Below are 12839 nucleotides of genomic sequence, written 5' to 3' on the forward strand. Positions count from 1 at the left end.
TGACAAACAACACGTAGGCTACTACTTCTGGATCTGACCGTCTGTTTGACTTACTTCCAAAGTCCACGTGTAACAGACATGCGCAACAACAGATTCAGGCACTGATGTTGACTTTAGTTGCCTCAGTCTGACAGAGTGATTGGCAGTGCAGTGGTGGAAAAATGACTCAAATGTTTACTTAAGTAAAAGTATCTTAGTATCTACAAAGTAACTAGTAACTAAAGTTTTCAAATAATTGTAGTGGAGTAAAAGTACAATATTTGTGAAGTAAAAGTAAAACTATTGAAAATTGGAAATACTCCAGTAAAGTAAAAATACCTCAAAATTGTTCTTAAGTACAGTACTTGAGTAAATGTACTTATTTACTTTACACCACTGAAGTTACCAGAGTGGAGCTGCAATCAATTTATGCAGGAGGAAAATGGCTTTTAATGTCATGTCCTCCCAGGTAAATTCTGACTGCGCTAAAAGGTTTGAAATATAACCCTTGAGAATGAAATTATGTCATTTTGAGGCAGAAACAAGCTTTCAGTTACCAGGTAGCTAGTGCACTTTTTGACAGCTAGAAAAATATTGACTCTACAGTATCTGTATTTCAATAGGTAGTCCTACAAGGGACTGGGCGGACTATAATCTCAGGAACGAAATAATTAAAAGATATGTATTGGGTTATATTGGGCCGTTATAGGTGTAAGAGCGATATATGTCTAATTTGCCTATTGCTGTTATTGTATTGTGTGTTATTATGTTAGTATTATATTATTTACATTTAGAATAGAATAAAAAGGGTTTAGGGTTAGGGTTTTGTGAGCTTATTTGGGGAAATTATATTTGGAACATTACGTTTGGAACACTACAAAAGGTATAGGCAACACTAATATTAAAACTGGTTAAAAGGACTGATGTTCTTGGGCCATTTGTCTGCTGTTCAGAATCAGTGACAGTCCTCCTCCACCCGGTGGCGAAAGGCAACGGTCTCCTGGACGGCGTTGCCATGTCAGCTTATCATAAGCGACTTTGGGCTTTTTTCTAAAGTGTACTTTGCTTATTTAGGCTCGATTCCAAAAACAAATATTATTTAAACCAGTGGTTCTCAAAAGAAAAATCATGAAAACGTTTTGTGCCATGGGCCGGGGAGCATTTGTGTTGTTATAATTATGTTTAAAAAACATTCCAAATATTCCACATTTTATTGCAAGAGTTTTTGAAAATAGAAGATCTACAAGCTCACAACGTTGTGAGCTTGTAGATCTGCTATTTTCAAATAGCTGATGAATATAGGTTTAAAGTAAACTAGTGCTCATGTGGCCTAGTTGCTTCTTTTGGGCTTGTTTTCCTAGACCTGGTTGCTTATTTCTCTCACATAACCTGGCAACACTATCTCTGATACTTTATTGCGCGTGCGCAGATCACTTCGACCCGGAATTAGTGCGTATTGCTGAATCACGGCTTAGAAACAAATAATAACCCGCCGTAAAACAACAACAACAACAATAATTATAATAATTATAACAAATAACTCATATTGTTTTTCATGGTGGTGGTGGTGGTGGGGAACAAAGAGTGAGGTGAAAAATGTCTCATTAAGTCTTATTCTGAAATGCTTTTACGGCTGATGAATGAATACGTGACGTTGGTGAGAGAGAAGATGAAAACAGCGTGATGTTGTGTGAAGCTGCATATTAGATGCTTATTAGAGGTGAGTAGTAGGCTACTCCCTCCGTAGCCCTATGGCTGTGATATATTACATACATTTGATGTCATTTTCATTATACATATGTAATATAATCACAGCCATTCGAGGGCTACCTCCAGTGATTTTCAACCCTTTTCATATCAAGGTCCATTATTTGTTCTGCATTTGAGCCACCGTTTGATGAGATTTAGCCTCTCATACAAATAGAATAATTTGTTATCGTTGGATAAGAATGATTTTGTCCTCGATTCCATGCTGTATTGATGTTGGTACCATAGGGGAGATAATAACAGGCAAACGTTGATCAAAATAACAATTCTCCTACATTCTCTAATTGTGTGGACTAAATGAAGTAATGCAGATGTTAAACAATAAATCTTAGTGTAAAATTAAACCAAATGGACCCGTAAGAGTTTCATTTTACACTCTCAAGAGTTGAAGAACTAATATAGGGTCCATTTGGTTACCACCTGGAACCACCTCAAGGACCACTGGTGGTCCCCGGACCACTGGTTGAAAACCAATGATGCTCAACCATTCTAATGTCAATAACCTCCCCAGTTTGATATATATATTTGATTAGGGATGTTAATGATTCACAGTATAGGCTATGATGAATATTTGTTAAACAGTTAAAATGGGTTATTTATTTATTTATTTTCATTAGAAAGCCTTTATCGGCATTTTCAAGCGACAGTGCCGTCTTGTACATTCGTCATACGATGGTGTCGCTCGAAAACGCAGATCTACAAGCTCACAACAACGTGTTGCATTAATTGTGACATGCAGTGAGCTTGTAGATCATAATTATTTTCCTGCCGTTGTAGCTTAGGCTAACACTGCAATTTACATATGTGCACAGTAGCCTATACTGTATGCCAGCATAAACCCCAATGCAGGGCTTAACAGTAGCCTACAGTAGCCAATGACTAACATTAGAATTCTAGATATTTCACCCTCTTTCCAATAAGAAGGGGTACTTTTTAGAATGATTATGATACAATTATTTTAATAATGAACATTTGCTTTATAGAAATGTATAGTAGCAGTTGTAGTAGTTATAATTTTGTTTTTACACAATATGTTGAATAGGCAGCAGATGTGAGTTTTTGTGCTTGTTAATTTTAGGGATTCTCCACTCTTCAAGGGCCAGGTAGCAGAACGCTCCACAGGATTTGACCTTCATGAAAGGAGTGCAATAATGTGGAGTGCAATACATTATTATTATGTAGTTTTAAAAAAAAGTTTTATTGAATCAAATTAGTTAATTTCCTTTACTATTGGGATCAATATCTGACAAATGTCCTGGGCCTGTGGTTGGTGGGGCGAGTGATCTTGAAAAGACACTACCAGTGGCAAATTTCCCATAATGTCTAGTCTACCCCTGACCAATGCATGGATACTGTTAAAAAAAATCAATACATATTAGACTGAGTGAGTCCCTGTAACATTCAATATCACATAGCACTACCTTTTGTGCATTCTGAGCAAAGAAAATTTGCCTAACGCCGGGACTAAACCAGGCTTTTCAAAGCACGCGTCACACGCACATTCTCTGGTGTGTGCTGCCTGTAAAGTGAAAAAACAAAACAAAAACAAAAAAATCTATATTTTGTTTTTGAATACTTTTAATTGGTTAAATATTTATAAAATCCACACACACACTTGTCCACTTTCACTTTAACAACAAGTAAATACAAATAAAAAAATAGCTAAAATAGCAGATCTACAAGATCGGCTATTTTGCTGCCTCTGTGTGAAAGTGACAAAAAAAAAGAAATATTTAGAGGTTATTGCCTGACAGCAACGACCAACGATATATATCTTGCAAATCACTTGACGCTTGAATTTGAGGTCACTTCTCTGTCTTTGAAAAACGCTTCTTCAACTTTCATCTACAACCCATGTCACATAGTCCTTATCCTATTCCTTCATTCCAGACCAGTCTGTGGAGTCCAGCCTGCAGAAGATGAGTTCTCCAGAACAAGCCAGCACTGTTTCTATTAAACAGGAACCTGAAGACCACCTGGACATTAGTAAGTTTCATGCTCTTTCTTTATTTTATTTGTTTCTGTTGTAGGACTATCACCTTACAGTACCTCTGTCTCAGTAATATATAGCCATAATTTAAAAAAATCCATGATTATGATTGGAAGAGATGCATTCTAAGCCTTTGTAAAACATTCTATAAGTAAACATTGTTTACAATATTTTCCATTTGGGTCCTTCCATGAATTCTCTTGTTTGTGCAGGCATTCAGGGACTGCTTTCTTAAATTATTCTTGTGGTGAAATTGTAATTAAAAGCGTACCTACTGTATGTTTCCTCAGTCCTATGTTCTTTCAGCCCTATGATCCCTCAAAATTAACCCTAACCCCAACCACTACCATACCCTAACCTTAACCCTAATACCAACCCCAATCCCATCCCTAAATTTAGGGAAATAGGGATCAGGTAGAATAGGGTTGACCCTGCTTGGGGCACGCCACTCTGTGTTGTGCCTAACAGCACCCCATAGCTATTCTAAAATCAATGCAAACTAGGCTTGTTCTATATTGATTTTTTTCCATACTCATGTTTTATCATTCATCGTAATTTAATCACTTCTAAATGCAATCTTCCAAAAATGTACATTTAAAAAAGACCAACTTCAAAAACAACCTAGTTCTACAGTCGTTAAAAAGCTGACTAGCTGGAAGACCACAGCCAGTGAGTGGCAAAATTGAGTTACAATACATAAAAATTGCGAGTTCAGGCCTTTTAACATCAATCAATGGACGCACCAACAATGGCAGGTTGAAATGCATGACAGGGCATAGTAGAAGCTGTTGGCAGCTACATTCATGAAAACTCCACTCGATGTTGGATTATTTCTCTTCTGCACAAGGTTTGTCATTTTCTTCCTGTCACAGCGTGCATGCCTGCTACATTTAAAAAACTGCAGTGTTGACAAAAAAAGGACATTTCACAACCCTGAAATGTCTGCTGTAGTGCAAACATTGTGCAATCATACACAAACAGAAAACCAGTCGACCCAGCGACCTCTTAAGTCACAGTTTACGATTACAAATGTCGATGTAACACTGCAACCCTGCAGAAAAATGACATTACAGTGCTTTATGTCAATTGTGTTCAGCCAAAATAAAAACTTTTAGAACTATAAACTAAATTTATATAAATACTAAACTACAAAATAAATTAATGCCATTGGGAATAGAATATGGAACAAATAATCTAGCCACATAACTGACTTGCACACATTTTAAAACATTTAAATACTGATTAGACCTCTAGTGTCAGTAGACACTAGAGGTCTAATCATTAAATTATTTACGTTGTACATTTAGATTTTATGTCACACCCCTACTGTTCACGACGTTCACAAGCCATGTGCAGAGTAAATGTATACAAAAAGATTTGAACATTATAGTACAAAACTGCTATATAGTTAAAAGTTACATAGTGCTGCTTTAAGAGCCTCAGCCTATGCTTATATATGCTAAAATAAATAGAAAATAATAATGTATTTTTTTATAAGCATTTTAAAAATCAATTAGTGCACTAATTATTAATCAAATAGATGTTATGTCACACCCCTATTGTTCATGGCCATGCAGAGTAAATGTATACAACATGATTTGAACATTACAGTACAAAACTGATACAGTGTTCAATTTTAATGGTTGCAGCCGTCCGTAATATATGAGCATATACCTTTGGTTTAGAAAATGAACATTTATTTACAACGGAAGATCATCCAACTACCACAGCTATAAGACAGAGGAAAAACTGCATGAAAATGTTTAAAGTTAAAACATTGAATGGTTTGGTCTCATATCTCATCTTTTGCCTAGACTTCCTGCGCCTCCCTGTATGTAAAGATGAGGTTTCCACTGGACAGCAGGAGAGGAGCCCCAGTCTGGTTCAGGAGGAACCAGAGTCTCAACAGATTAAAGAGGAACTCCTTCAAAGACCCGAGGAGGCTCATTGGTCAATGCGGACATTACTGGCAGTGAAAAGTGAAGATGATGAAAACAGAGATACAGAGCCTCTAGCCAGCACCTCAACTGAACACCTGAAAACACAGGCTTATATAGAGAACTGGGTAGCATCACATGCAACTACTGATGGCCAGCTCATCTCTTCACACTGTACTGAATCTGACACTGAAGTCAGTGATGAATGGGAGCAGACCAGGGAAGATCAGTCAGCTTTAAACACACTGAAATCACACAAAACACAAAATGTGGGGGAACCAGAGTCTCCACAGATTAAAGAGGAACAGGAGGAGCTACTTCAACGACCTGAGGAGGGTCATTGGTCAATTGTAACATTGAAAAGTGAAGATGGTGGTGAAAACAGATCGACAGAGCCTCTAGCCAACACCTCAACTGAACACATGAAAACAGAGGCTTATATAGAGAACTGGGTAGCATCACAAGTAACTAGTGATGAACAGCTCATCTCTTCACACTGTACTAAATCTGACACTGAAGACAGTGATGAATGGGAGCAGACCAGGGAAGATCAGTCAGCTTTAAACACACCGAAATCACACATTTTGAACACCAAGCTGTCCCAGGACCTGAAATCATCAAAACAAACTGGCTCCATGATGAGCCACACAGTGAAGGAACACTTAAGTTGTACAGTTTGTGGCAAAATGTTTAATCTTAAAGAAAATCTGAAGAGGCACTCAATGATTCATACAGGGGTAAAGCCCTTCACTTGTGCACTTTGTTGCAAAAGCTTTAATCAAAAGGGTTATCTGAAGAAACACATGAGGACTCATACAGGTATAAAGCCCTTTACTTGCAAAGTTTGTGGCAAAGGTGTGACTGATCTAAAATCACACATGAGGACGCATACAGGGGAAAAGTCTGACAAGTCCTTTACTTGTACAGTTTGTGGCAAAGGCTTTGGTCAAAAAGGTTGTCTGAGGAAACACATGAAGACTCATACGGGTGAAAAGCCCTTTACTTGTACAGTTTGTGGCAAAGGCTGTGGTCAAATGAGTGATCTAAAAATGCACATGAGGACACATACGGGGGAAAAACCCTTTAGTTGTACAATTTGTGGCAAAGGTTGTGTTCACATGAGTCATCTAAAAGAACACATGAGGCTTCATACAGGGGAAAAGCCCTTCACATGTACAGTTTGTGGTAAAGGCTGCATTCGAAGTGGTCAACTTAAACGACACATGGTGACTCATACGGGGGATACACCCTTTACTTGTCCAGTTTGTGGCAAAGGCAGTGGTCAATTGAGTGATCTAAAGACACACATGAGGATTCATACTGGCGATACACCCTTCACTTGTACAATTTGTGGCAAAGGCTTTGCTCAAAGGGTACAGCTAAAACAACACATGAGGAATCATTCAGGGGAAAAACCCTTTACCTGTACAGTTTGTGGCAAAAGCTGTGGTCAAAAAAGTGACCTAAAAACACACATGAGGACTCATACAGGGGAAAAGCCATTTACTTGTACAGTTTGTGGCAAAGGCTGTGGACAAAGGGGACAGCTAAAACAACACATGAGGACTCATACAGGAGAAAAGCCCTTTACATGTACAATTTGTGGCAAAGGCTGTAGTCAAATGTGTGATCTGAAAAAACACATCAGAACGCACACTGTGAAATAGGTCCTTTAGTTGTAGTTTGTGGCAAATACTTTGATTAAAAATGCACATTGGAAGATATGAGTATTCATGCACATTCCGTTTGAACTCATTCAGTGCCAGAAAAAAACATTGTCTAGTTGCCACAGTGCCAGCGATTTTCGAGTGTTTTCCTCACCTTTGAAAAATCATGGAATATTATTGGCTAGCAGCAGAAAGCAGAAAGCAGAGAAAAGGGCGTTTTTTTTCTTCTTTCAAACAGGAAGTCTACGTGGTGTTTTTTTTGTGATCAGTGGTTTTGCTGTCTCGGTGCCTCTGAAGGACTCAGATGGTGATCGCTGGTTAGCGAACAGCGCCATCTGGTGGACAAACACTGAAAACACCAAAACACGTCAATGGCACTCAGAGCCTTTGGGAAGAAACACGTGGCATTAAATGAGTTAAGTTTGTAACAAATGCTATGCTATGGTTACATGGGTCATCTAAAAGATGTGACCCATACTTGGGGGAAACCCTTTACTTGTACAGTTTGTGGCACATTATGTGGGTATATAATTAGTCTGAAAAGATACATGAGACTCATGGCTCTCCATGCATTTTAGTTATTTTTTTGGCAGACCCATCTGGAGATGTTAGCATTCATATGTGGAAGAAGCCCTTGTGAACTTGAGGCTGCATTCAAATGGGTGTTTTAAAAACATAAGGACTCTTACAGAAAAAAAGGTTGCATTCTGTTAGTTGAACAATTTAACAGATACATGTATGATCTTTTGTTTGGTGTGTGCGCATTGCTCGTGCAAAATGCATGCGGCCTTAGTTTGACAGCACTGGTAAGGTAGCTATATAATGTTATTGATTGGTATTAGAAACTGTGAATATTTCAAGAGTACAAAACTGTAAATGTTTATTTACGAGTCCTCTTGTACTGTATGCATGCTCTGGTAATACCCAGTATCTTTGTGAAAGTGCATTTAAGAGGCAAATATAAGCCAAATACATATTTGAAAATGAATGTATAATTTAGGAATTTAACAGCGCTCTTATCGAAAACTATTTACAATAAGTAAGGTACTTAGTATCTTTGTGAAAGTGCTTTGAAGAGGCAAATATAAGCCAAATACATATTTGAAAATGTATTTATAATTTAGGAATTTAGTAGACACTCTTATCCAAAACAATTTACAATAACCAAGGTAATCACATAGATAGAGTGCAGAGAGACAGTGTAGTGCCTCAAGAAACTAGGATCCCACCCAGGTAAACTAAGAACCTAGCATCAGTCAAACAATAAACTATCAAAAATAATCTGTGCATAGAAACTATAGTAAACCAGGTAAACAATCAACCTAGCATCTGTTTAAATAACAGGCTATCTACATTGCATTCTTATCATTGTGGTCAAGAAAACAAACCTATGTAACAAAAACATGAGAATTAGTGACCAAGATATGTCTGCATGGTAGCCACATCTTGGTCAATCACTAGCATCAATCGAGGCAGAAAATGGCAGGAAGGGGTATAGGGAAGAGGTGAATTTTCAGATTACAGCAGAAAATTGGGAGTGAGTGCAGTTCTGACTACAAGTTTGTTTCACAGTTTTGGGAGCCAGGAGAGTCCCACAACAGAGTCTGGGACTACATTGTATTGTAGTTGTAGGGTTGGATCAGGTTTTGAAGGTATGCGGTGCCATGCCTTTGGTTGCCTTGTAAGCAAACATGTTTTGTACTCAGGGCGGGCAGCAACTGGACATTTTGGATGGTTGAAAACCAGGCGTGTTGACTCATTCTGGATCATTTGGAGGAGCTTAAATGAGCATGCCCTGAGGCCAATAAGGAGGGAGGTACAGTAGTCAAGTTTTGAGATGACTGAGGCCTCGATAAGGAGCTGAGCAGACTCCTGGGTGAGGAAGGGTCTATTCCTTCAAATGTTGAAGTGTAAACCTACAGGAGCGCGTGACCGTTGCAATGTGTGCCTTGAATGAGAGCAGACTATCCAGGACACCACCCAGGCTCTTGGCAGTCGGAACAGAAGCCACTAGGAAGTTGGCTCAGTCTTATCTGTGTTCAGCTTGAGGTGGTGAGAAGACATCCACTGGGAGATGTCAGCTAGGCATGCAGCGATGCACTATTCAACCTGAGGCAGAGGGGGAGGGGGGGGGGGGAGAAGTGATAGACGAGCTTGTGAGCAGAGATGATAGAGCCAATTGAAAATGACAGAGACGTGTGGTGCTTCGTTTTGGATTTCATTTTTATTTTGTATGTTCTAGGAACAATGGATGTGTCTGTCTAGATAGAGAGACTAAACATGTGTGTGGTGTGTGGTGCTTCGTTTTGGATTTCATTTTTATTTTGTATGTTCTAGGAACAATGGATGTGTCTGTCTAGATAGAGAGACTAAACATACAGAGCACGCTGGTTAGAAAATAAAAGAGACAATGCAAACAGTATATGGTGAATGTGAAATGTTGTGAATAAATTATAACTGAGTGAAATCAGTGAAAGAGAAGCCACATTTCCCTGTCTCACTATTTCTCCTGTATTTCAACCTGTTTTTCAGGATAATTATATATCTGATTATGGGTGCTGTAACTCGGCACCTGTAACATCTTCATTGAGGTATTTTGTAAAGGCAAAGATTTCTTCTATTATACCAGTTAAGAATTATAATAAAAATATACTGTGTCAAAAGATAAACTCAATATCTTTTTAATAAAGGCTTTGCTGCTACAGGTTGTTTGTGTGCTATCACCACAGAAAGTTTATCAAAAGACGTGTGGTTCATTCCTTTAATTATGAAAATCTTCTTACCCCATAACCACTGTGAACAATACAGGAACAAGTGCTGCTTCATTTTACACTGAATATGTTTATTTCATATTTTTATATTTCATATCCTGTTGTACTGTATGCATGTCCTAATGATACTTAGAAGTATCTTTGTAAGAATGCATTTAACCCATTTAGACCTGAGGCCGATTCTACAAATGCCTTCTAAATCAGTAGCTCTCACACTTTCGAGATTTTTCAAAAACGCAAAAATCTAAAATTACACGCTTTCCTGGTTTTAATGGGTTAAGATGCAAGTATTAGCCATATATTTGGAAATGAACGTAACATTTTAAATGACACTGTGTGTGTTGTTTTGTTTTGGATTTATAATTGTTTCCCAATCACAAAACCCATCTAACCCCTGCTCATTTTGCTAGGATTGGATGGCTTATAGGGTTGAGGACAGAGTTCAGCAACTTGCTATGGGCCTGGTCTTCAAGATACACCACAACATTGGGATCCCCCTGTATTTGTCAAAATACTTCCAAAATGTTAATGAAGTCCACGATCATAACACCAGAGGCAGCTCCACGAATCATGTTCAACCCAGATTTGGCTCAACAAAGGGAATGAACTCGTTCTCATGCTATTCATCAAAAATGTGGAATGCCCTACCAAAAGGAGTAAAGGAGTGTAAAACCCTACTCACTTTCAAAACTGCCCAAAAGATACACCTTCAGGGGGCTGCAATTCGAAAATGGCCCCTGTCTAAGTCTTAACCTACCCCCCCCCCCCCCTTTTATTTTTCTTCTTTTGTACATTTTTTTCACTCTTCATACCAGTAACCTGTAAGCTGATTGTATGACATTCTGTATAGTAGTGTGTATATCTGTCTGTCTCTTATATGTCATCATGATTTGTGTGCATGGGGATCTCATCTTAAACAAGCTCAGTAATTAATGAGTCTTCCAGTTTAGTAGACCTTGTATTATGAATTTGTACTTCCATGTACTGATGTTCTCATGTCTTACTAAATAAAGTACATCAATCAATCAATCAATCAATCAATCATATAAACACACATTGGGGTCATGTGCTTCTTACACACTGGCAGCGTTTATTTCGTGTGATTCATTTAAACATGCTGTTTATGTTATGAGTACATCCACACTGTATAACGCAGAGATAGAGTGACATTCATTTTTGCAAAACTAGTTGAATTTTTCACTGCAAATAAAATCATCAACCTGTATGAATGAGGCATCACCAAATTAATAGTTTAATGAGAAATAATGGCGTCGCATTTTTGTTTCGTTTATTCACGTCGCTCCCAGTGTACTTGGACTTGAAGCTAGAGCAATTAGGCATAAGAATTGCTGCACACTGCCAGGTTTAAACATTTACATAATTAAAATTACATTGAAACCATGCTATACTCTAACCTTACAAATAATGTTAAAAATAAATATAAAACCATCCACAGAAAATAATTTACTTCAAGTCTTAACAGGCTTTTTACATGTGTACTTATGTGAGAGCCTTGTAACTGTACAATTAACCACAACGTAGTTGTTCTAGTATCAATATAAAAAGCTACATCGGGGTGTAACAACACATTTTAACAGTGATATGATACGCATCACGATACATGATTGACGACAATATATGAATGATATTTGTTCCTTTATAGCAGCCATGTCAAACTGGTGTTTCGCGGGCCGTTTGTGGCCCGCGACGTCGTCAAATCTGGCCCGCGAGGTGATTTGAGAAAACGCCATTTAATACTACCTCTAATGGAAAAAAAAAAAAGAGAGAAAAGAAAAGGCAGAAAAAAACGGCAGCGCCCAGCAGCTTCTTAGGCTGCCTGGTCAGTGGGTCTGAATACTGGACAAACTTGTTCTATGAGAACAATGGCCAAGCCGTGAAGCCACAGCCAAGGTCATTAACATACAGAGGACCATCACCATTCAACTCTACCTGTAGGCTACTGGAGAGCGCTTTTTCAACAGCATCACAAATCCGGTAAAACACCGTTGTATGGAGAAGTATATATCCATTGCGTCTCTCGTCTGAGGAGTAGAGTGGCTGCATTTCTCCCCTCACCCCGCCCCCCTCACCTCTCCCCCCTCACACAGCAGCGTCTCAACTGAAGGTAGTGAGAAAGGAATAGGCTTCCTTTGTAACTGTTCTCATCTTGAACTAGAATCCACTTGTCAGAGGGTGTAACATTCGTAGGTTAGTCAACGATAGTTTGTAGGGCAAAATAATTAACACCAGCTGTGAACGCTTGACTTTGATTGTGTGTGTGTGTAGAGCCCTTTACCTTTAGGTACTCCTGCGAGGGGCAACTGGTTGACGTTTAGTTTGACGCGTGCAAAATCATTCAATGTCCAGAGAGTGCCTTTATCTTTGGATATGTCAATCCATTTATTTACACAAATTATCCATAGCATGACACACAAACTCATACACAGACACGAACGCCGTCCTGGTACGGCTTGACATAGCACGGTCGAAAACTGTGTGGCTTCCCCTGTTGCACACCTGCCCACAATCACCCACTGACGGGTATATCATGGTTCCCATAGCAACCACCCGTGTCAATCACTGACTGATTGACATGATGTCAGTCATTACCAAGGCCACACCATTCAATTAAAGAAAACAAAAAACAAAATAAACAGAAAGGCATTTTGGCTCCAACACACCGGCCCCTAATTGAGAATGGCAGGAGGCCGTGAACAATTAAACATAA

The sequence above is a fragment of the Gymnoscopelus braueri genome (genome assembly GCF_963280865.1).
Source record: "Gymnoscopelus braueri genome assembly, chromosome: 18".
Taxonomy (NCBI): Eukaryota; Metazoa; Chordata; class Actinopteri; order Myctophiformes; family Myctophidae; genus Gymnoscopelus; species Gymnoscopelus braueri.